This window comes from Pantherophis guttatus, chromosome 3 (assembly GCF_059756535.1).
Source record: "Pantherophis guttatus breed Tessera chromosome 3, ASM5975653v1, whole genome shotgun sequence".
Lineage (NCBI taxonomy): Eukaryota > Metazoa > Chordata > Lepidosauria > Squamata > Colubridae > Pantherophis > Pantherophis guttatus.
The window spans coordinates 92,265,547-92,290,457 of NC_142065.1; positions in this window are offsets into that span (position 1 = coordinate 92,265,547).

Genomic DNA, 24,911 nt, shown 5'->3' on the forward strand with positions numbered 1-24,911 from the left:
CATTCGTTCATTCATTTCAAGAGTAGAAAGTTCTGTTTGTGATTCTAAGAGTTTTGCCTTACACTGCACTTGGAAACTAGTTATCTGGAAGCTTTCCAAGCAAGATAAGGTTTGTGTTGATAAATATTCCTCTGAAAGACTGTTTGCCAAGGCTTGCTGACTGTGAATGAAAGGAATTCACAGTTGTGTAAATAAAAGGGGTTAAAAGACTCTGCTTCATGCTTTTTAAGGAAGCCTAGGTCAGGACATAGTTTGTAAGTGAAATCACAGATGTTAAGTGAATTATCTTGGTTGTTCAGAAATGCAGCTTCTCCCATTGACTTTGCTTGTTTGAAAACAGCTGGGAACATCCCGTATGGCAATCATGTAACCCCCTGGGAGACTGCAATTGTGATCAATACATGCCAGCTGCCAAGCACTTAAATTTTGATCATCACATCACGGGGAGGCTTCATTAGTTGTAGTGGGAAGACCAGTCGTCAGTCGTTTTTTTCAGGGCCCTTGTAAGTTCAAGTGGATGCTAAAGGAATGCTTGTAAAATGAAACTACTAGTAATATAAAGCCTATCTATTGATTTTATAACATGGGAGGCAAATGCCTATGAACAAATTACAGGTAATCCTTAACTTGTGACCATTAGAAAGCATTCAAAGTTATAATGTTGAAAAAGGGACTTTTGACTGGTCCTTGCATTTATAAAAGTTCCCGCGTCCCTGCAATCACATGACTGTGATTTGCGAGTTTGGCAGCTGGCCTGTATTTTGTAAAGTTTCAGCATTCCAGGGTCATAATAATCATTTCCGATCTTCCCAGCTGGCTTCCAACAAGAAAACTGCATGATTCAGTTAACAACCATGGCAAAAAAAAAAAGTTCAGAAAATTGGGCAAGACTCACTTAACAACCACATCGCTTAGCAATGGAACTTCTGATCCCTACTGTCATCGTAAGTTGAGGATTGCCTATATACTACAAAATATGCTGCAAATAATGTAGGACATTTATAAGGAACCATTTCAGTATCAGGGCGAGGTAACTGCAAGGATGTGTCGATGTAAGCCAGCAGGAAACACGCTTGACTTGAAGATGATTTTACTGTTTAAATATAATACACTTTATGACTCTTAAGATTACAGGTAGTCCTCCACTTACAATCAGAGGTGGGCTGCACTTTCTTTAACAAAGGGTTCACTGGTTGTGAACGTGTGCACATGCACGCTTGCTTTGCTCGCACGTGCCCCTTTGGGAGAGAAACGGAGCTTCAAACAGGCTCCTAATCAGCTCAGGCAGCTCCGGTGAGAACAGTAGGGGCGGCATGGAACGCCCCTGGGCCAGCCAACGAGTCAGAAAGCAAGTTATAAATGGATAGCATAGAAAAAGGGCAGGTGGGCGGGCCCAGCCAGCGATCAGAGCTAATGGTTCACCCGAAACTTTGCGACCATGCAGCCTCCCACCACTGCTTACAATAGTCCATTTAGTGACAGTTTGAAGTTACAACAGCACTGGAAAAAAAATGACTTATGACCATTTTTCACATTTATGACTATTGAAGCATCTCTATGATCACATGATCAAAATTTGGATGCTTGGCAATTGGTTCATACTTATGACTGTGGCAGAGTGATCATTTTTTTTCAATCTTCAAGCAAAGTCAATGGGGAAGTCAGAATCCCTTAGCAACCATGTTACTACTTTAAAAATTGCAGTCATTCACTTAACAACTGTGGCAAGAAAGGTCATAAATAGCGCCAAAATGCATTTAACAACTGTCTCAGCAAGAGAAATTTTGGGCTCAGTGGTGTCCATAAGTAGCTTTTCCATTCTGTTATGATCATTTTCCAAAATTTGACATGGGTGGTAATAGTGATAGCAGCATTTTCTCCTGAACTCTCTTAATTGTGACAGTTCCATTGTCACAAAAAGGACATCAGGAGAAAGGATTCACTGTGGAGAGATTTTTGGTTTCGCTAGGGGGAAATGAGAGGCAGATTTTTCTGTTTATGAAAGGCAGGATTTTTTTTTAAATTCATGCATATCTTTAATTTTAATTAATTTCATTTCTTAAAGCATACATTGGACAGTCTTTAGAAATTACTACATTAATTTCTTTATCTTAAGGGAGGCTAGTTATGTTGGTTCTTAGTTAGAAATTAGAAGCGATGACTAACTATTGCTCTCGATAACTTAAATATTCATTTTTTTAAAAAAATCTAGAATTTAAATGTGCTTTATCCAGTAACAAGCTGATTGCACATAGCAGCTCCCTTTGATCTTGGCTGTTCAGTGTACAAAGATTAAAAATGGAAGAGGCCAGGAAGGGGCTATTTAAAAAAAGATGTACATAAATCCATGCCCCCTACATGTCTTGGGATTTCCTGCTTAGACTGAGGTTTCAAAAGGGATGGTGGACGTTCTACAGTCATTACAATTCTCCATGAATATAAGGAGAATTGTACGTACATTCTTTAAAACAAGAAACCGTCATGTCTGAAAGGTATTTTTTAATGTTTGAGAGGAAGTATGATGAAATATCAAATGGATTTCATTAAAAATACGGATTTAAAGACACAAGCATGAGCTTTGCCCATGCAGGACACCCCTTCATCTCGCGTAATAAAGCATAAAGTCCAAATTAGTGTGTGTTCTCTTTTTTCAGCCAACCATATATTTTTCTCAAACTTTAAGAGGTGGTGTATGCTACAAAGGAGCCAGTGAATTGATGGTTTGTCTTTCTGCTTTTAGACACATTGCTCTATATTTTTCACTGAAAACAAGACCACACCAGCTATTTTTAAACTCTGATGAGTCAAACATTTAATGTACCCTTCCTTCCAAATCCTCAGTCTGTCTGGGGGCTTGTTGAAACTTGCCAATTTTTTCGGGTAAGAATCTCTGTCTTGACTGGGTGTCGATGTTTGAACAATGAATGCTATCCCTGGCAAAAGCTGTCAGTCGGTGCTTGAACAAAGTGTTATGAAGCTCAGTTTACATTAATATATATTTGATACACTGCTTGTACCAAGTAGCCATAAGACAATCCAACATTCTGGGCTCTAGTTCTAACTTCATCTAATTTCCATAGTTTTCCATACTGCTAAAAGCTTTTTATCTCTTTCCTTTAGCCTGTGCTTCAGGAAAAAAAAGGGGGGAAGAGGGAGGGGCAAAAGAAGGTGGAAAAAGTACTGTCCTTCCCCCCATGCTTTTTAACATGTCAAAACCTTTTACTTGTAACATTTTCTTGGTCTTTTACAGATAAGCACAAAAATCTTGAGCTGGGTAAGAACTATTTCCTTTATACATTTGTCTCTTGCATCTGAAACCAAAGCTGCATTGGAATAAATTTGGGCATAAAAGCTACTATTCCAGCTGTGAATATTATTAAGGTCTCTGAGGTATATTATGGGCTCACTGTTTCTGAATTAGTTGCCTAGTTTGCAACAATAACTTTTCCTGATCAGAAAATCAATGCCATCACACTTGCAAACTTAACTCATTATCTAAGATAAAGAGCCTCCCTTGAGGAATATTCAAGGTCTCGAATATGGAGGTAGGAGTCTTTATGCTAAGTTTCATATTTCTCTTTCCAACAACACCCTGTCTCCAAGCATGTGAGGGCTTGACATTGTGTGGAGGTCATAGTGGTTCACTTCCTTATATCCACATGTCTTCTCCATCCTGCCTCTTGCTCTTTCTGACCTTCTCATGTTGAACAAAGCAGTGTGCATAATCATGTGGTGAGCTAATCTGTGCTCAAATGAACATGGTTACAGCTCTCATTTCTTCTGTTAACCCAACTGAAAGTTGCATGAAGGTTGGAAAGAAATAGGGAATAAAATTGTGAATCCTAACAACAAATAGGAAGAATAGCTGAATGCCCCCATCCTCTTTGCTGGTTTAAGCCTCCCCTCACTCAATTCAATAGGAAAGACTCAAAGATTCAAACCATTCCATGGCATTTATCTGCATTTCCTTAACAAAAAAATAGCAAGCACACTACAATTACATCAAATTCATTCTGGAATAGGTGTAAATTTTTGTTTGGGTTCAGTGTTTGCTTTGTTTTGGCTAGCTTCAAAGAAAAAAAACCTCTGTTTTCTCAAAGTTCATGTCATATCGTCCATGACAGTAAAGCCCTGATTCTATTCAAGTCTAACCATTACCTTTGTTCTGAACATTTTTAAAAAATTAACCCTTATGATGACCAGTTCATTCATTTTCAGTTAAAAGTTGAGTTTAAGTAATCCAGACATTTACAGAAAGTATTTAATATCTCTTCCGTCAAAATGTAAAAGAAATTTGTCGTGGATTTCTACAGCAGCAAATTGGTACATGTGTCCAATATTGATTCTAACTTGACACAGATAGCAGCAAAAAAACAATTAATTTATTTGAAAAAGATGATCCAAAAGAGAAATAAATGATTTTGATTAGACTGGGGAATTCTGGGAACATGGCGGTGTGTTAAGTTCTTTAAAGTGGCAAACAGGAATAGGAATAAAATCTTACAGCTCAGAAATACATTTATAAAGACGTAAAAACTGAAAAATGATGCACGAGTCAAAAATGAAAGGAACCAACATTTTAATTTGTGGGAAAATTATCAAATTATCAAAGCTTTGTTTCAGTATCTGAACAGATTGGTATGTTTTAAAAAGCAATGATTCCAAATCTATGCATACTTAAAGTCTGTGTGTCTTAAAATGGGAAAAGTTGAGAAACACTTTTAATAGCTATCCATCTTTCCTTTTGTCCTGTGATGTTTCTAAACAAGAAAAAAAAATCTTGAGAAAAAAATCCATTTTGCTACCTTCTTTTTTTTTTTTTTTAAAGAAACAAAAGATAGATTTGACATATCTGCAATGATCTTAATACTATTAAGGTTTTTTCTTCCTGTTTACAAGACTCTGAATCAGGTAAAATCCAGGGAAACCATTTGTCTAGACCCTGAGTTAGCAAATGTGATTTTAACAGATAGATAAAAGAGGAGTAATGTAATGGAAAATTACTTCTGGCATCTGGAATATTTGGAAGTATCACAACTAACTGGCAGTAGTTGCAGTTGTTACAAACCAATTTCTATGAAGGAGTGGTATTGGAGAAAATTCATACAAATTGTCTGCTGTTGATAGAAACATGGAGGTGTGTGAAGTTCTTTAAAGTGGCAAAAGGAATAAAAATAAAATCTTTCAGCTCATAAATACATTTATAAAGATATAAAAACTGAAAAATGATGCATGAGTCAAAAATGAGAGGAACCAAAGTTTTAATTTGTGGGGAAATTATCAAATAATCAAAGCCTTGTTTCAGAAGCTGAACAGATTTGTATTTTTAAAAAGCAATGATTACAATTCTATGCTTATTTAATAAATCATATTCTGATAACATTTTAATTTCTTTTATATTAACTTACTCAACTGTATAGTGAACCATATTTTTAAATTTGAGTTATTTTACACTTATTAGTACATAAGTGGGTGACTCTATCTATATCATCTGTCTGTCTGTCTGTCTGTCTATCTATCTATCTATCTATCTATCTATCTATCTATCTATCATCTTTTGGAATTTTATAGGAACTGTCTGAATCAGACTTCTAAGACCAAACCTTAAAGTATATGATTTCACTCTCCATTGTGCTCTTCTTATACACCTGTTTTACTCATCTTGGTAAACAAAATTATAATGAAGTCTGACTGAAGGCAGATGTTTTCCTTGGACAGACAAATATGATCAGGACGATTAGTGATTTACTGTAAGTGGATACTTCAGTCTTCATCAGGCTGGAATTCTCCAGATGTGCTAGTTTACAGCTTTCATTGCATCAGCCAGAGAAAATAGGAAAAGCTGGATTAGAGAGCCACAATTATAAAGTGCTCAGTTCATTCTTTATAGCTTCGAACTGGTGTAAAACAAAGAGGGGGGGAGAGGGAGGGAGAGAGAGGGGGGAAGAGGGAGGGAGAGAGGGGGGGAAGGGAGAGAGGGAGAGGGAGGGAGGGAGGGGGAGAGAGAGAGAGAGAGAGAGAGAGAGAGAGAGAGAGAGAGAGAGAGAGAGAGAGAGAGAGAGAGAGAGAGAGAGAGAGAGAGAGAGAGAGAAAGATTCATCTTCTGTTTTTAACCCATGCTATATGAGGCAAACCTGTCATACAGCTTCAGGAACTCACATACCCCCCTCCTCCCTATACAGGAGATGCATGAGTAACATCTATTTTGGGCATTACAGTGAACATTACAGGAAATACAAATTATTTTGCTTTCTGCTCTGCACGTTTGAATATTTGTATATTCAGAGACAATTTTAGTAGAGCTGTTATAAAACTAGGAATTTAAGTTTGGGTATTCATTCGTATCATTTTACTTTTTCCATTACTGAGCCTTGTTCTGATTTTTTTAGATTTTTGAAACTGACAATAAAATGCTTATTATATGGAGATGTTTATATACTATAAGTATTTTTAATGTACATTTTATCAATTAACATACATTATTCTGATATACAACTTTGGAAATATATCATTTATTTCTCAAATTTATGTATTTCTCAAACTTATTTGCCGCCCATCTCCCAGTTCAGGCAACTCTAATTAAACCTCTTAAAAATAATAAGAAGCATATAACCCTTTTCTCTCTTTGGAGTGGGGGAGGGCAGGAGTAAAGGGGCATATTTTCTAAATAAATAAGTCATGTTATAGATTGTTTGCTTTGCAGTTTTCTGTGGCATTCCAGAATGATCAATTTGGAGGTTGATTGCCAATTTCCTACTACAGAAAATTCCTACTAGTTCAGGTTTTTTTTTTAGTGGACTTTATTAGTTGTCTTCTAAATCAGTGATCCCCAACCTTTCTGGCTTTGCAGACTGGCAGAGGATGGAGAGAGAGGAATAGTTAAGCATGAGTGGCGGGCACACACACTCGCAATTCGCACAAATGGAGCTGCAGGTGCTCACTCACTGTTTGCACAAGTGGAATTGCGTGCACACAAATGCCCACACGCTCACCTGCCACTTCCACAGCCATGTTCCGAATGGGACAGGGCCCAGTAATGGGCTATAGCCCAGGAGTTGGGGACCCTTGTTCTAAATGTAAATTTTACCACTATTTTAATATAAACACCCAATGCAAAGTTTATACATGTATTATATGTACATATTGACATACATACACACAGCAATATATGATTTAAAAATTTCCAGGTCTGGGAGTTGAAGTCTACATGTCTTAAATTCCAAGGTTGAAAAATACTGTATTAGAAGTTGTGTGGTCCATATTCTAAATTGAAAAAAAGAGCCTGTCGTTCTCTCTTTTTATATGGACTACAATTTTCCAAATTCATTTGCCACTAACAAGGAATTTAAATGTTAAAATCTAGTCTTCAACAAGGACCAGGATGCCTTCTTGCTCATTTATATGTTTATTTAAACAATTTATTAATTGCCTCAATTGCCAAAGCAATTCTACAACAATAACAATATAAAGAAGGCATAAACATAAACAGGTAAAAAAAAAGGCATAAACATCTGGAGAACTCCATCAGTCTCCATAAGCAACAGTGTTCTAATATGTACAGTATATGAAATTATCATGCATACTAATACAATATAAACCAATTTCTAAAGATGTTATTACTCAGATGACATAAGAACCATCAAGCATCCATAGGCATACTTGTGATCTCTTTTATATACTATGAAATATTTTTATATACGAAATATAAAATGCACAAGGGGGCATTTTAACTTTCAGTGCTGAATATAATTTTAACAATAATAATATTTGAAAATTCAATTAAATGTATTGTTTTGTTTTATTTACAATTACTTACAAATAGAATTGAGTGTCAAATAATAGAAATCTGACCTACATACTAAAGTAAATAAATTAATATAAATGAATAGCCATGGATTGTTAATAAATGCAATCAACGTTGAAAATTTCATATGCCACATTCTATTTAGTACATAGACACAGCATACCATCTGCTGATGTTTATTTTTTTCCTCCAGTCAGTAAAAGCCTTTGTTTAAGTCAAAATTCAAGTGACAGAATCAGAACAAAAGGAAAAAGGGCAGAAAAACCACATCTGAATAAATTCCAAATATGACTTCTAAAGGCAGACAATATAAAAGCTATAATCTTAGTTTAACCCCCACACTTTCTAAACACTATAATTACCCGACATCTGCTGGTTACTCCATTTTGCTATTGGATAACCTTAATTACCCTGTAATATTTCCTGACACTCCCCGAAATATGCCCCATGGATGATAATTCATTCACAGATTGGCCCCATTATTAGCTACTAATTCCAACAATCAAGACAAAGACAACTAACAGATGACCTTGAATGATTACTGACTTGGTAAGTGGCATTTATTTTATGCCTTTAAAGACCTACTGTTTTTTTCTGACTGCACAAAGAAGGATCTGAAATTAGTTTTTTGAAAAAAGGTAGATGTAAGAGATATTTGATAAATGCAGAAGAATTGTTCTCTCTGCAATACTCATCTAAAATTACACCATTGAAGATGTTTCTTTTTCTTTCTTTCTTTCCAGTTTCTACAGTTACAAAGCAAATGATCTGTCTCATCATCTCCTCATTAATCCAGAGGAAACAAGCCAAGGTAAAGTGTTTGATGCTGCCATCTAATTTATCTCTACTCAAGGCACTGTTCTAGAAGAGAGTTTCTTAACCCTTTACTTTTAATGACTCTCTGATAATCTTAAAGAGGTGGAGCTACCAGCATCCCATATTGTTGTTGTTGTTGTTGTTGTTGTTGTTGTTGTTGTTGTTGTTATTTCCCATTCAGTACTGCCAGAAATCTACCAGTGTAGTGCTTGTCAGCAAAACATATATTACTGATTTCTTTGCTCTTTATATTTAACCTAACATTATGCTTTATAAGAACATTAAAAGATGGAATCTGATCTTAATGGAAGAAGAAGGATCTCAGGGAAATAGTCAAGGCTCCCACAATTTTATCAAAGCCAATAATTTAACCTAATCCTCTCCAATCTTGTACTGTCAACCTGTTAATACTTCAACTGCCCAAATCTCTGGTCCAGCACAAGAATATTGCCATAGTCATAATTTCATGACAGTTCATCTCCTTGACTATTTCTTTCCAGATGCTTTGAGGCCTATGATTGCCACACAGAGACATTGTTTCATTCACTGAACACTACTATTTCTTATCTTTTGGTTTAATTTAAATTCAGAATTTTGCAAATGGATACAGAAATGGGAGAATTTGAATTGGTGGATGTTTCACTTATGTTAACTGCCAGTCAAACTGAGTTCTCTAACTGCAACATGGAAGACACCCTTAGTGGGGGAAATTGTAAAAAAAATAATAATAACATGGGATCTCCCAGCAATTTTATCTAATGCTTGTGGTAGCAGATAAGCCTACAAGGTGGGGAAAAAAACTGTCATGTATTAGTGGATTGACAGTTTGGTCTAGTGGTTAAGGCACCAGGCTAGAAACCAGGACATTGTAAGTTATAGTCCTGCCTTAGTTCTGAAAGCCAGCTTTGGACAGTCATTCTCTCTCACTCCATAACATCAGGTTCAGGCAATAAGGTGGTTGGGCAATTCCTGTAGCAATAAAAAAAGAAACACATCCTACACTTGCAGAAAAACACTAGGAAAATAAGAAGAGGAGAGGAGAAGAGAGGAGAAGAGAAGAGAAAATATATTAGTGAATTCTTTCAATCTGCATTTATTTCACCCAGAGCTAATCACAGCTTATTTAAATTCATAACTCTGACATTTCTGGAAGCATATAGTAGATTAAGATGCACCCGCATATAAACACATGCACACCAGTGGCGGGTTGCCCCCCGTTCGGACCGGTTCGCAAGAACTGGTAGTAAAACTGGTGGGAGACCCCGTCCACTGCCCCAGATGTCATCATCTGTGCATGCGCAGAAACAATCCCGTTGCAAACCAGTAGTAAAGGTGAGTAGAACCCACCCCGATGCACACATACCTGTACATATAAAACAAGAACCCTAAAATAACCCATTCACATAGAGGGACATAGATGTCTGTGTGGAATGAGCATGAACATTCTTATTCTGTTATGAAATCAGACTGACAGAGCATTATAGCGGGTTCACTTTTCATTCACCACAAAACCATTAATGAAAAAAAAAATTTTCTTTAGCTACACCTCATCTTTTTCAACCTAAGACATACACATTGTGACCAACAGCATACTGCAATCAAGCATTTTTCTCCAAAGTGATTAAAATGAATATAACTCAAATGGCAAAATGGTCAAATGGCAAAATTATTTACCTGAAACATAGTTTGAAAAGCAGAAACTGGAAGCAACCTTTTCATTCTGTATCAGTATTGTTTACTTAATTATTCACCATAGTTGACTAAATGTTTGGAAAAACATAATACAGCCTGAGTTACTTTATGAACTATTTGTTCCAAAAATTAATTAGAACATCCCCCCCCCAAAGAACCCCAAATTATCTACAAAGATTCAAATGTAGATTTTTACTGCTAGCTATATTAAAACTACTACCACATTAAGTTCTGCCACAGTTATGAACTTTTCCAGCCTCCGTTGTTCCGGTCTACCTCTAGAATTCAGAAAGCCATTATAGCAAAATTGAAAAGAAATATCAAACTAGCTGAGTAGGAAATATCAAAGTAGCTTCATCTTTAAGTGGTTCTCTAGCCAATAAGACTAAAAACTGACTCCTATTGTAATCACCTGTAATCACCTGGTTCCTACTGTAATCAACAACAAACACCTGTTTGGGGAGAAGGATTATAAATTAGTACTTATTTATTACCTATGTCTTTATATTTATTGCATACAGTAGAAATATGTGGTGTCTATTGCTCCAACTAACTATTATATGATTCTGCCTTGATTATGATTTTAAGAGCAACTTATTTGATGTCCCTTCCAAATACTGCAGATTTACTGGATTTAACAGAAATTCTCAAGCTTTGTGCAAAAAATGCAAGTTAAATAAAAAATAGCAATAGAATTTACTTATATACCAGTTCACAGTGCTTTACAGCCCTCTTTAAGTGGTTTACAGAGTCAGCCTATTGCCCTCAACAACCTGGGCTCAAGAGCTTGAAGTGATGGGAAGAAAGTAGTCCCTATGGATTTTACTCCACTAGTTGTGGCCAACTATAGCGGGTGGTGCTCATCTCCATTTCAAGGCCACAAGCCAGAGCTGTTTGAAGATATTTTAGAGTCATGTGACCAGCATGATGTCACGAAGTGCTGTTTCCTTCCCACAAAAGTGGTACCTATTTATCTACTTGCATTTGCATGCTTTTGAACTACTAGATCATGTGTCGGCACATGCAGCTCCCAAGCTGCATGTGGCTTTTTTGTCCCCCTGCTATGGCTCCCTGCTGGCCGGATGGCCCCACCCTTCACCCTCCCCTTCCAGTCACTCCTCCCATGGCCTGAGAAGGTAAGGGTGATGGCAGGCATGGACACTCGTTCCTCGTCCCTCCCTCTCGTTCCAGAGAGGGAGGGAAGCACCCCTGTATTTCCCTCTCATCTCACAGGTGCTTCTTCCGGTACTTCTTGCTGCCGTATGCACCTCGGTCACTCGGGGAGACATGCAATTTTCTCTCTGCCCCAAGACACTGGCCCAGCCTGGCTGCAGTCAATGCACCATGTTGTAATGGGCTCTAGGAGGAGGAGGAGACACTGTCTTCCTCATTGTGAAGTGTGCAAAATTTAAGTGTGCTGCGCAAGGCACTGCGAGAGCAGTGAGCAGGCCATGGAGTTAGTGAGAGCAGTGGTGTCAGTTGCAGCCGGGCCCGGGCCAGTGCTCTAGACTTGCAACTTTCTCTCGCAACTTCCATGGCCTGCTTGCTGCTCTTGCAGTGCCTTAAATTTAGAGCCCATTATGACACAGAGCATCGGCCCCAGCCAGGCTGGGCCAATGCCTCGGAGCCGAGAGAATGTTGCATGTCTCCCCAAGCAACCGAGATGCACACGGCACCAAGAAGCGCTGGAAGAAGCTCCCATGAAACGAGAAGCAAGTACATGGGTGCTTCCCTCCTGCTCTGGAATATGGAGTGAGTCTCCATTCCCACATTCACCCTTACCTTCTCAGGCCAAGTGTGGAGTGACTGGGAGGGCGAGTGGTGGGGCCAGGCAGCCAACAGGGAGCCAGAGCAGGGGGACAAAAGAGTTTCATTTATCTGGAACCTGAAATGACTCTTGATTTAAATCATATGGTAAAAAGCACCCAAAGAAGAAGAAAGAACATTAGTAAAAAAAAAAAAAAAAACCGCAACCCTCACCTGTTTTTGGAAATGGTTCAAGAGGGAACAAAAACACACACGAGAGAGGGGGGGAGAAACAGAGGGAGGGAAATGGAGGGAAAGAGAGATAGATGAGACAGAGAAAAGGGGGAAAAGAGAAAGAGAGAGAGAGAAATGAGAAAATGATGGAGGGAGAGAATGAAAGAGAGGAAAAAGAGAGAAACAAATGAGAGAGAGAGTACAGAGAGGGGGGGGACAGGGACACAAAAATGAGAGAGCTGGAGGAAATGAGAGAGAGAAGGGGAGAGAAAGAAAGAAAAGAAAGAAAAGAAAGAGACAGGGAGGGAGGAAGAGGGAGAGGAAAAAGAGAAAAACGAGAGAGGAAAGGAGGGAGATAGAGAGACCCATTTCCCACAAAACCTGGGTAGGTGTGGCTGGGGGTGGGTGTTCATGTGACTGGGTGGGAGTGACGTTGAGTTGGCCACCTCCACCTAGGTTTTGTGGCTCCCAGTATTTTCTTTTCTGTGGGAAATCGGTCCAAATGGCTCTTTGAGTGTTTAAGGTTGAAGACCCCTGTATTAAATGGACAGGAGCTAGGTGAAGATGGGCACTCACCAGTGGTGGGTTGCCCCCGGTTCGGACTGGTTCACAAGAACCGGTAGTAAAACAGGCGGGAGGCTCCTCCCACTGACCCGGACATCATCATAAGTGATCTGCACATGTGCAGAAGAGCGTGCGGGCGCAATGCGAACCGGTAGTAAAGGTAAGTAGAACCCACCTCTGGCACTCACACCATCTCACAACACTCGGATCTTGAACCCAGTCTGTCGGTTTTCCAGCTTACAAGCTCAGCATCTTAACCACTGAGCATTCGTGCCACCAAAAGGAATGGAGAATCAAATAAAAATGATTTGTCCTCGCTTTTAATTTTAGAAGCCTTTCTCTGGATCAAATGCCTTTCTAGGATGAAAAGACCCTTTCCATTTTTAAAAAATGCAAAGTCTAACTCCACAGCATGTTGATGTACTAAGTATAATAAACTTGTGCCATTGTGCTATTTGTAACTGGATGTTGTACAAAATAATATGACTGGAGATGGAGTGGCAAGGATAGACTTTAAAAGAAAACTGTAATTGAAAATATATTAGCTAACAAAAGGATGGCTTTCACACTCACTGATTCCTACAAAGGATTGTTGGCTTGTTGACCCTCCTTTGTCAGTGACTGTTGTCCTAAATGGGGCAAACTTGATGTTAGGAACAAATGGTGTCCTTTGGCGACTAGTCGGTACTGCTCAACTGTCTCCCAACAGGATTGGATGTGACCTCTGTCTAAGCCATTTGAGTCTGAATTGTGTGATATGGCTTGTCAGATCAAACTAGGTTAGCGTTTCTGGAAGCTTACAGAGAAGGAGAAAAGGGAGCGGGTTAATCCAGCAGAAAGAATATAAGAGGGCAGAAGGAGAATCTGTCTTCTCAATCAGATACATTGATAAAAGGGTCAAAAGCATATCTCTGGGGTATCCCTTTGACTCTCACTTTCTGTAGTTATTCAACACCAGGAAATATACGTTGGCTTCCTAAAAGCCTAAAAACATAGAAGAATGGAAGATGGGAGAAAAATATAAAAAATAAAGTTATCAAAAATATATATAAGATATCTGATGCAAGGAATTTCTCATTATTCATCAGTAACATGATTCCAAAATAATTGTCAAATGTTGGAATTCACCCTTTACATGTCATGAAAGTATTGTTTTTGTTTTTTTATAACATAGAAAATAGTTAAGGATTATTGTGAATACATAATTTCCTATCCCTGTTTAAAGTCAATTAAGTAGCATGAATATAAAATCACATTTCCTCTCTTGTTTAGAGAAATTTTTCCAGATTCTCTATTTCTAACATAATAAAGAAATGTAGTCTGGTTTAATGAGCACAGGAATTAGACATTGCGAGTGATATGAAGAAGACAGGTGATGGAAGAGGAGATCTGGAGGGTTCACTAGAGATATTATAAAATGTTACCTGTTCCAATTTTTTTAGGGAAAATAGCCTAATTCATACTTCTCAGGTTACCATGTGAATGAGAACCCAGATAGCCATCAACATGTACAAATTTTGAAATGCATTCTCAAATTAAAGATGCACATAAAACACATTGGATACATGGATACATGTACCCAATCTATTGGGCGAATTCAAATACAAATAAATATATTATGTAGGTCTGATTTTAAAATCATGAAATGGGCTCAGAAACCCACTTAGCAGGACATGCAGCATTGGCCAAGATCTAGAAAAGCAATTAAGTGCTGATGGACACTCCTCCTTCACCTAAGGATCACATTGTTAATTCCAAGACAACTATTATGAAAGTGGTGCTGAATGCTTGAGAAAAAACTCAGGGGAGAAGTTTTTGGGGAGGAAAAAAAACTGGTTTGCATTATATTGTTAGTATTTTGTTCTTACGTGATCTAGAGAGATTTATTTATTTTAAGACTACTTGTAGATCACCTGATGTAAAATCAGGGCATGAATAATTTAAATGAACTTCAGCTGTCTTTGAACATCTTTCTGAAATATTTCTCACAGAATAACACTTGCATCCGTCCTCTGAAAGGTAGGGCAGTATGGATGTTCATTTATTTGATGAAGCCCGATTCTACCCAATATGGAGCACCTTATGCAGATTGTGTACTGTTTGCCCTCCTAGGAAGTTGATTAGTTGTTTTTTTTTTTAACCACAATAAACACTGTAAGGACGTCCAAGGACAGGAAGTCTTCTGACCGTCGCACATAAATATTTTATCAATTTCTGCATAGAATCCCCTGAATATGAAAGCTCTGAGGACTGAAAAAACTAAAGTTATCACAGGATACCGATCTCTTAATAATAGAACAGAGTAAAGCTTTTGGCACAAATTAACTAGATCTGTGCAGTTTACAATGCCACCCTTAGAAACACAATTATGATTGCCATCTAAAGCTAAGGGACGAGGGTTGCCTGATTAGCTGTGAAGCTGGCTGGAATCCTGCCACTGTAACAGATGGGTATCAGGGACAAGCAGCCAGAAGATCGTATATGTGCAATAGGTGTAAAAGGTTAGGTCACAGTTCCCAGTTACATTGCCATATGGCTTTGCAATCACAGTTGCCATCACAAAGAAAAATTGGGTTTTGAACACAATCTTGCACTGAGGAAGAAAAGTAGGAAAGGATAAACAATAGAATTCCTCTTGATAACTTTCTCTTTTTCTGCACAGAGTACATGCAAAACTCAGGCACCAGTTATCTGTCTGATATACTCATAGCCTCTCGTGTATTTTGAAGTGTAATAAAGGTATTTTAATGTTCACAGCTTAGAGATATGCATGGAAATGAAAGGCAGATATGCATGGGAATGAAAGGCAGCATATAAGTATAACCAAAGTTCTTTAAAGCCCCATGGTTCAAATGATCGTTTGCTTTTAGCTCCCAGTTATGTAATTATTCAAGATGATTACTTTAGTTTTCACAAGGGAAAGTTTCCACATGTCTCCCTAGATCCTTTAAGAAAATAGAAATAACTTGGTCATTTTACATATCTCCTCGCCTGTCCTTATATTTTACAAGTGAAATCATTACAAGATCATAAAATGTGCCTAGGATACAGTATTTATTCTCTCACATCAAGGGATATTTCTGATGACATTACATGGGACCTAATAGAGGCTGGGGAGGAAGAATCCACGGCAGACACATCACTGAATCCCACTAAATTTTCTGTGGGCAGGGAATCTACCTAGACAGAAAAACAAGTGAACCATCACCAAGGATAAGAGCCAGTTTGGTGTAGTGGTTATAGTATCAGGCTTAAAACCAGGTAAATGTGAGTTCAAAGCCAGCTGGGTAACCTGGGGCCAGTCACCTTCTTTCAACCCTAGAAGGAGGCAAGGACAAACCTCTTCTGAAAAACCTTGCCAAGAAAACTACAGGGACTAATCCAGGTAATTGCAGAAGCAACAATATGCATTCATTTTTCATCAAGAATGGTGAAATGTAATCAATAAACAAAGTGCACATGGGGGTCTGTCCGTTTACATGGGCATATTTTTGTGAAGGGCACAAAGAGATTCTATTTTTTCAATTCATTCATTTGGAACGACTCTTCTCACTGCAAAACTAGTTCAAAAATCTCTATGTACTTTAAACCTCTTTTTTCAAAATGGGTTGCAGTTTGCATTTTTTTAAAAAGTGCAAAGTATTCTGAAAGCTGCTACTTGCATAAATGTATCTATTTTTATTTTAGATTCAGGATTAAAAAATTAGAAATTATATTGGGGGTAGAGCTTTTTTGCAACGAGAGGTAGACTTGCTTTCTATACAGCTCAGAGTTCAATATTCTTTGTGTGCAAATGCTAGGCAAGGAAATAAGAGAAACTGAAATTTTCCAAATATACACATTTTGAGGTATAACTCACACATATAATTTCACTTCAGCACTTTAGAAATCTGAAGAACAATTTAAAAAGTCATTCAAAGTAAAACAATGATTCAGGAAATGTGAAATTAATTTGTCTGATTAAAGAAAGAATGATAACTACATTTATTAGAGTGGAAATTTCTTATGAGTTTTGCTGAAAAAAAAGAAAAGCATATAACTTTGGAATCATATTGTAAAGTGAAAGGGATTTTCTTCACAAAAAGAAGCATGAAATTTAGATTTAAAATTGACTTGTCTAATTAGAGAAAGGACAATAACTACATTTATTAGTGACTGGAAATTCTTTATGGAGTTTTTGCTAAAAAAAGAGAAAAATGAACTTGTGATTTATGAGTTTGATCAGACTATGGAAAGAAGGAAACTATGTTATAATCTTAGAGAGTAATTATAATTACTGTTAAAAAAACTGGAAGCCTCTTCTTAATAATGTTGAAAGAAATGTCCATCTGGGTTTAGTTCCAAGTGGGGAGGAAGGCATTGGAAACAAGGAGGCTGTTTGAAAAGATGCTTTAATGGTGGCGAGGACCACATGGTTTGAGGTCCTGGGCAATTGAGTACATAGGTGTGAGAGAGATTTATACCCTCTCTTGGGTTCCGCCTTGGAGCTTCCTGTTTCTATGTAAGGGCAGGTGTCCCATTGGTTGTCAGACTCCCATGGTGCCATGCAGGGGTAACTTTGAAGCTTGTCTTGAGTCCCAGCCTTGATTGAATCTTGCTGGGTTATGATGTAATGAAGAGGGTTGTATTCTGAAAAGGTGTTGGGCAATTCCTATTATGGCTTAATAGCTTTGTCCTGGTTTGGATCTTGAGTGAGGGCTAATCCTATCATGTCCTGAGGGTGAAGGTCATTTGTTTTGTAGATAAACTGGCCCAACCTTTTGCCTTGTAAATAGGCACCAAAATATCTGCGGGGGGGGGGGGCAGGGAGTTGAGCAGGGGTGGAATGCTACCAGTTCGCTCCAGTTTGGGCGAATCAGTACTGATAAAAACTACCGGTTCAGTTTTAAAAACGGTAGTTTTAAAAAAGCTACTGTTTTGGGTGAACCAGTAATTTTAAAAAGCTACCGGTTCCTCCGAACTGGTATTTCTGATGATCAGCTGTGCCGCGTGGTTTAGCTTTGCTAGAAAGCAGGATTTCCTGTTTTCTAGCAAAGCTAAACCGCACGGCACAGATGATCCCCCCCTTGCTGTTCTACTTACCTTCCCAAGCCTCCTTTTGGCGTGTAGTGTGCATGCGCGCACACGAAGCACGTGTTTGGTGCGCACTGCAGCACACATTTAACCTGCACTGCGCATGTGTGCGCAGCGTGTGCTTGGTGTGCAGCGTGCGTGCACAGCCAGTGAACCAGTAGCAAACCGGTTCAGATTTCACCACTAGAGCTGAATCTCTGAGTTTATGTCTTTAGAAACATGTTTTTCCTTTAGGGAACATATACCATTCTGCCTTTTTAATATTTCCTAGAATTTCATTCTTTTAGGAGAGGGGTGGGTGCTAACTTCCTACAATAACTTTTTGTTTTCTTTTTTGTTTTCTATTTCTTTGCACTTTTCCTTACTTCTCTCTGTCAAAATTTGTCTTGTTTTTATTCTTTTAAACGGTTATTTAACAAAGATTTACATATAGCATGAACTTTGATAATTTGGATTCAAAACAAGATGTTTTGGACAGGAAAGTGAACTTTTATAAGGAATTAGCCAGATATGCTTGAATGAAATGCTGCTGGGAATTGACATTTTCCTCTGTTATTTTTGTAGCTTAAGGTCTGCTTTCTGGCCACTAGTAGATTAACCAATTATTTTATGTTAATACCAATTAGAAGAATCTCCTGGAGAATAGGCTGGCATTTTGATTATTTTCCAGAATCGCCTTTTTTTTTTTTGGTAAAAACATGTAATTTTACTATAGTTTACTGAAAATCCATCATTTTAGTGATAATTGTTTTAGATTCCTAAAATGTTTGTTTGTTTGTTTGTTTGTTTGTTTGTTTGTTTGTTTGTTTGTTTATCATACTTCTGTAGCTGCCCATCTCACAAAGCATGTTTCTGGGAGACTTACAATAAAAAAAAAAATAGCAATACATAAAATAACAATATAAAATAGCAATATAACCATCAGAAATATAGTTATTTTCCAAGGTTCATTGGGGAATAGATGACTGGAAGAGGAATGCCTACCACAAATGACAAGTGTGATCCAAAGTATGATATAATGTTTAAAGTGTTAGACTAGGACCAAGGAGAGGCAGTTCTAGAAGCTTACTGTGAATTGTGTGAATTGAGCCAGTGACAATTAGTTCCACCCTACCCCAGGATTATTTTTAGGGAACAAATTAAGAGGAAGTATTCACATATTTGCTTTATATGCACATATGCATATCAATCCTGACTCAGCTTTGAAACAATGTTAGGAGTTTTATTCCTGAAAAGTCATGCTCTCCAACCCTGAAAATATCAAAAATAGGCAACATTGGGTTTGTTTGTTTTTTTGTTAGAACTGAATTCATTTTTCCAATATGCCAAACTTTCAATCTAATTCTGACATCTCCAAACAGTGTCATAATTTCTCATCAATAACAGCATATGAGTAGCCATATAAGATTGGATACAAAATGCTGTGCCTAGTTTTTTTGTTTTTGTTTTTGTTTTGAAAAGTGCAAGTATCTTCAGTAATGAGATTAAAAAGAATCTAGAATTTCTAAAATCCAGGGGTGGGAGAATGCAAAAACTCCAGCCTTTTTTTTTAACCTTGGTAGAAAGTTATGAATATTTAGCTCTTAAAAATCTGGGTTTGATTCAATTAGGTTTCCACTACTTTTTCTTTCATAGGCTTCTCAATTTTAATAGCATTTTGACAAGTAAATACTACAATATAAATAAATATGTTTCCTTAACTTGTCTTGAATGGTTTGGTAAACATTTTTTATTTTGGGAGGTAGTGTAATTAATTAGAATTTAGATTTTTTTTTTCAAAAATAAGAGTGAAAGAAAGTGGATTTTTTAAAAAAACGAATGTCTGCTTAAACACAAAATTAATGGACAAGTCTATCTCTAGAGAAAGAAAAAGAATATTAAGAATGATAGCAACACCCAGCCAGAACCAGAAAACAGAGCATCTTCACATATGCAGTATGACAAAATAATACATTGGATTTTGATAACATTTTGAGTTTTGTTGCTTGACTCTATCTGAAAAAGAAATGTTTATATTCAATATTCAGCAGTAGTTATCTAATTAACACTGACACACTATTCATGGGATTCAGGGGCTTATAATATAAAATTAAAGCATTCTTTTGCATGAGAGAACTGGATATCTGTATTGGACAACTGGATTTGCTATCAAATCAGGAAGCTGCAATTTGATTATATATAATATGATGATCTACAACTATCAGAAACCTCCAACTATTAGCTAATAGTTTATAGTCAGTTATACCACAATATAAAGCTGCGGTCAGAACAAACTTCACATGACAACATTCGCATTTTTTCCTCTACTAAAAGTTTAAACATATGAAAGTGGGTGGGTGAATAGATGGGTGGTATTGGTTAGTCATTCCAATAAATATATATTGTTTAGATAACTAACCACATCCTTTTGGGATCCAGATAAAAATTGTCTAAAATGCTATTTGAGGCTTTCAGAATCTTTTACAACCCCTTCTCCCTCTATATGTTGTAGCTTTTACAATTTCAAAGTCTTATTTTGAAAGGACGAGACCATTCTTTTCTTTGATCATGTGTTAAGATGAGTTTTGATTCCCATTTCCAAAATCCTATATAGAAAGGTTTTCTTTTCTTTTCTTTTTCCTCTTTCTTTTTAAAAAAAAGACACATGCAAAATTACAGCTAAACTTTTATGAATCTAATTCTGGGTGTTAGTCTGTATTTGCAGCTTTGTCTTTTTTATTATAGCTTTCTTTCCTCTTCTAGTCAAAGATGAAGGAAACATAATAGGCGCTTTCTTCAGGAAACAGATACAATCTTCAAATGTTCCCTCTTAAAGACAGATTAATGAATGGATGCTTGTTTTAATTCCTCTTACATTTCATTGAACTATTCTGCTTTGTAAAAAAAAATAATAATGAAGAAGTAGTACTGTAAACAAGTAAGCCACGAATGAGGTCCAGGCACAGATCTCTACATCCATTACAATTCATTTACCAATTAGAATATTAAAAATCTGTTTCCACTTTGCATCCATGTTTGCAAAAAATCAGCAACATTTTTTTAACGGAGGTTCAGTTTTCATACAAGGAAAACTTCCAAGATGAAATAAAATATAGCTTATTAATCAGTGCTGAAACTAGTAGCATTAATCTTTTGCCTCAGCAGACTCAGGGTCAAATCTTACATAGCCTAGTCTCTCATCACTACTTCAAACTATTTCCAATATTCATTTCCTAATTTAATTTAATTTAATTTAACCAATTTAAAATGACCACCCACTCTGAAAGGCTCTTGGCAGCTTACAAAACCCATAAGAAGAGTGAAACAATTAAAAATGTACAATGAAGTTTCAGCCTAGACTGAAACAACTACAACAACAAACAGTACAAAAAGTACAAAATATAATGTCAGGGTTCCAAGTAACACCCCCAACAAAAGAAGACTCCGAGGCTAGAAGTTCCTCAAAGTTCCATTTTATTAGAGATGTCATATTGGCACATCTGGGAAAACCCAAATCTGAAAGCTTCCAGGTTTTCCCCTCCCAAAAGAAAGTCCAAGTCCCTGCCCCAGCACCCACATGTCCATCACGTGGTCCAATCAATGCACCATTCCAACTGGAGATGCCTCCCAGTCACGCCACTCTGGATGCAGGGGCAGGATGTCCTTGACTCTCAGAGAAAAGAATGTTATTATGGCTATATATCTCCCCAGCTCAATACAATCCCCCCTCCCAGTTTCCCACAGCACTAAATGTGGCAGCCCTGAAGATCAAAGTAAAAGATGGCTTCCAGGGCTGCCATATAATGTTTCAGTACTTCAGTACTTTCTGGAATCCCAGAGAAGTGAGCACTGCCCAAATACCTGGAGAAATTCTGTTCTAAGAAGGTAAGGGACCACATCATTTATGTCAAGTAGATGCAACAGTACATTCACAAGTTGGAAGGCTCAAATATGAATCTGAAGATCCATGAGGATCCTCCAATCTTCCAAGTTTTGATCGGGACTTCACATCTCTAATACTGAACTACTACCCAAAAGATGAAAATTACTATAGAGTTGACCAGCTCTTCCATGCTCTGTACAGAACTCATAGTCTTTCAATAGTCATTTTCATCCCCATACTATGTATTGTATGTCAGCTAGAAGGAAGAATAAATGAAGATGTACTGTAAGATAAGATCAGAGAATGGTACTCAAATATTGATTTGCTCACTACTCATGTAATCAATAAAACATAAAAAGATAGGAAGATCAAGAGCAGATTAGATCAGATTCCTTTTTTGGTCTAGCATTTATGATGTCCAGCCAGATGTCTATCTAAAGTTGGACATGAGTGTGATTGCTACTCATTTTACCTAGCAAATGATAGGCACAGACATACATTTGTAAACTGGGGGCAAAGTTTGATTTTGCAAAATAAATTATTATAGGTACTCTTCACTTGCTGATCACAGTGGCAACAGATGATTCCATTGCTAAGTGATGTGGATATGGTCTTTAAGTAAAACACATGATAATGTCCAATTTATGTCTGTTCCAGCTGTGGTTGTTAAGCAAATCACAAATAGTCATTTAGCGTGAGATCACATGACTGCAACTTGTGATCTCCCACCAACTTTCCCATTGAGTTTGTTTGTTGGAAAAGAGCTGTGAAGATCTCAATACCGTAGTGATCATGCTACCATGGGATGCTGCACCTATCATAAATGCATGCTGGTTGCCAGGCTTTTGAATTGTGAAGACATGAGTCCAAGGATGCTGCAATGGCTGCAGATTTGGCAACTAGTCATAAGCCTCCTTTTTCAATTCTATTATAACTTTGAACAGTCACTGAATGAGTGGTCAGTAAGCAAGCATTACCTATACTAAAACATTTTAATCTAGTGTGCTCCGAGAACCCAACCTCTGGGGTTAATTTGGGTTTCATTAGTGTCATATGAGCCCAGCCACACAGATGGCACCAGTATCAATATGCTGGTTCCAAAGTTGGATGAACAGGAAGGACTAGAGAAAGACATGGTGATTTATTCCAGTATTATCTACAAAAAAGAATTATAGCTCAAATCAAGGGTCCCCAACTTCCATATTGTGGATCGGTAACGGGCTGCACAAGCAGTGTGCAGAGTGTGCAAGCTTTATTTGTGCATGCACATTACGCAGGATTAAGGTTAGGGACTGCTGGTTTAAATGGTAACTAAAGTGGTACCCCCCCCTCCACCATGCCCAAGTATAACATATCAAGCATGCTATTAGGAAAGAGCAATTGACATACTGTGAGCAGAAAATTATGATGCAGAAGGGGACATTTTCCAAAGCACCCAAAGGGCAGACAAGGAATAATGGATGGAAACTGATCAAGGAGGGATTCAACCTAGAAATGAGAAATTTTCTGACAGTGAGAACAATCAACCAATGGAACAGCTTGCCTTCGGAAGTTGTGGGAGCTTCATCACTTTCAAGAAAAGACTGGGCTTCCATCTGTCAGAAATGGTATCGAGCAGGATGTCAAACTGGCGGCCCACAGGCCGAATGCGTCACGCACAGGCCATGCCCACTCCAGCTCCTTAAATGGGGAAAACGTCACTAAACGTCACGTGATGGCAATGCGACGTGGTGAATTTGACACCTGTGGTATAGGGTCTCCTGCTTGAGGAAAGGGTTGGACTAGATGACCTACAAGATCCCTTCCAACTCTGTTATTCTATTCTATTTAAATTAAAAAGCCATGAAACTAAAAAATTATGACAGTGAAAGGGAAATTCCTTGGACAGCTGGTGAATCCTTTGAGAGAAAAACCTATCTGTAATAAACAAGACTGGCATATGGAACATGCAAAGCATGAACCTTGAAAAGCTGGATATCATCAAGAAAGAGATGAACCAAGGTTAAACATGGAATTTTAACATAAAGCTAGAAAAAGAAAATTCCTGGAATGAGAACTTCAAGGGAATAAAGGAAAGAAACCCCAAAGGACAAACAAGATATCTTTTTGCCCTAATAAAGAACACTTGGCACTATTTACTGCACACAAAGGAACAATAAGAGGCAGGGACAAGAAACAACTAAATGATTAGAAGCAAATCAAAAATAGATGAAAGGCACATACTGAGGAATTGCATAGAAATAGCAATGATCTTCAACTATACAACAAACAGTAATCTGATTCAGAGCCAGATATATTGGAAGACAAGATAACATGGGCATTTAAACAGTTGCCAAAACCAAAATCCCCTGGAACTGATGGCATTCCAACAGAATTGCTTTAATCAGTACTAATAGCAGCAGATAAAAATTATGGGACTCTAATGACCAGCCAAACAACTGGTAAAAAAAAAAATCACTGTTCATTCCTCTCCTATGGAAGACTGACACAAACATCTGTTTCAACCACACAATAGCCCTCATATCACATGCTAGCAATCTTTTGTTTGAAAACCATTCAACAATAACCAGACCCAATCATGGAAGCAGAACTTCTCAAACTACAGGTTGGTTTCAGAAGAAAAAGAGGCATTTGAAACCACATTACAAATATCTGATAGGTTGTGGAACAAGCATGTGAATTTCCAAAATGGTATATTTAAACTTCATTGATTATGACAAAGGCTTCAGTTATGTTGAACACGAAAAATTATGGAAGTATATGAAAGAAATCAGCATTCCAGAACATTGATTTATTTCACAAAATCCCAGTACAACTGTCAAGAACCATCTAATGGAACATGGAACCATCTCATGGAGATACAGACTGATTGAAAAGAGGAAAAGGTGTGGCTGGGCTGGATTATATTGCCACATCTATTTCACTTATACACTGAGGCAGTTTTGAAGAACCTTAATTTAGATGAATTGGAAGTGGGAATAAAAACTGATGGCAGAAACATTAATAACTCAATATATGCATACACTACCACACTATGGCAGAAAATGAAGAGGATATAAAACAACTTATCCTGAAAGTCAAGGCAGAAGGTGAAAAGGCTGGATTGTATTTAAACAAGAT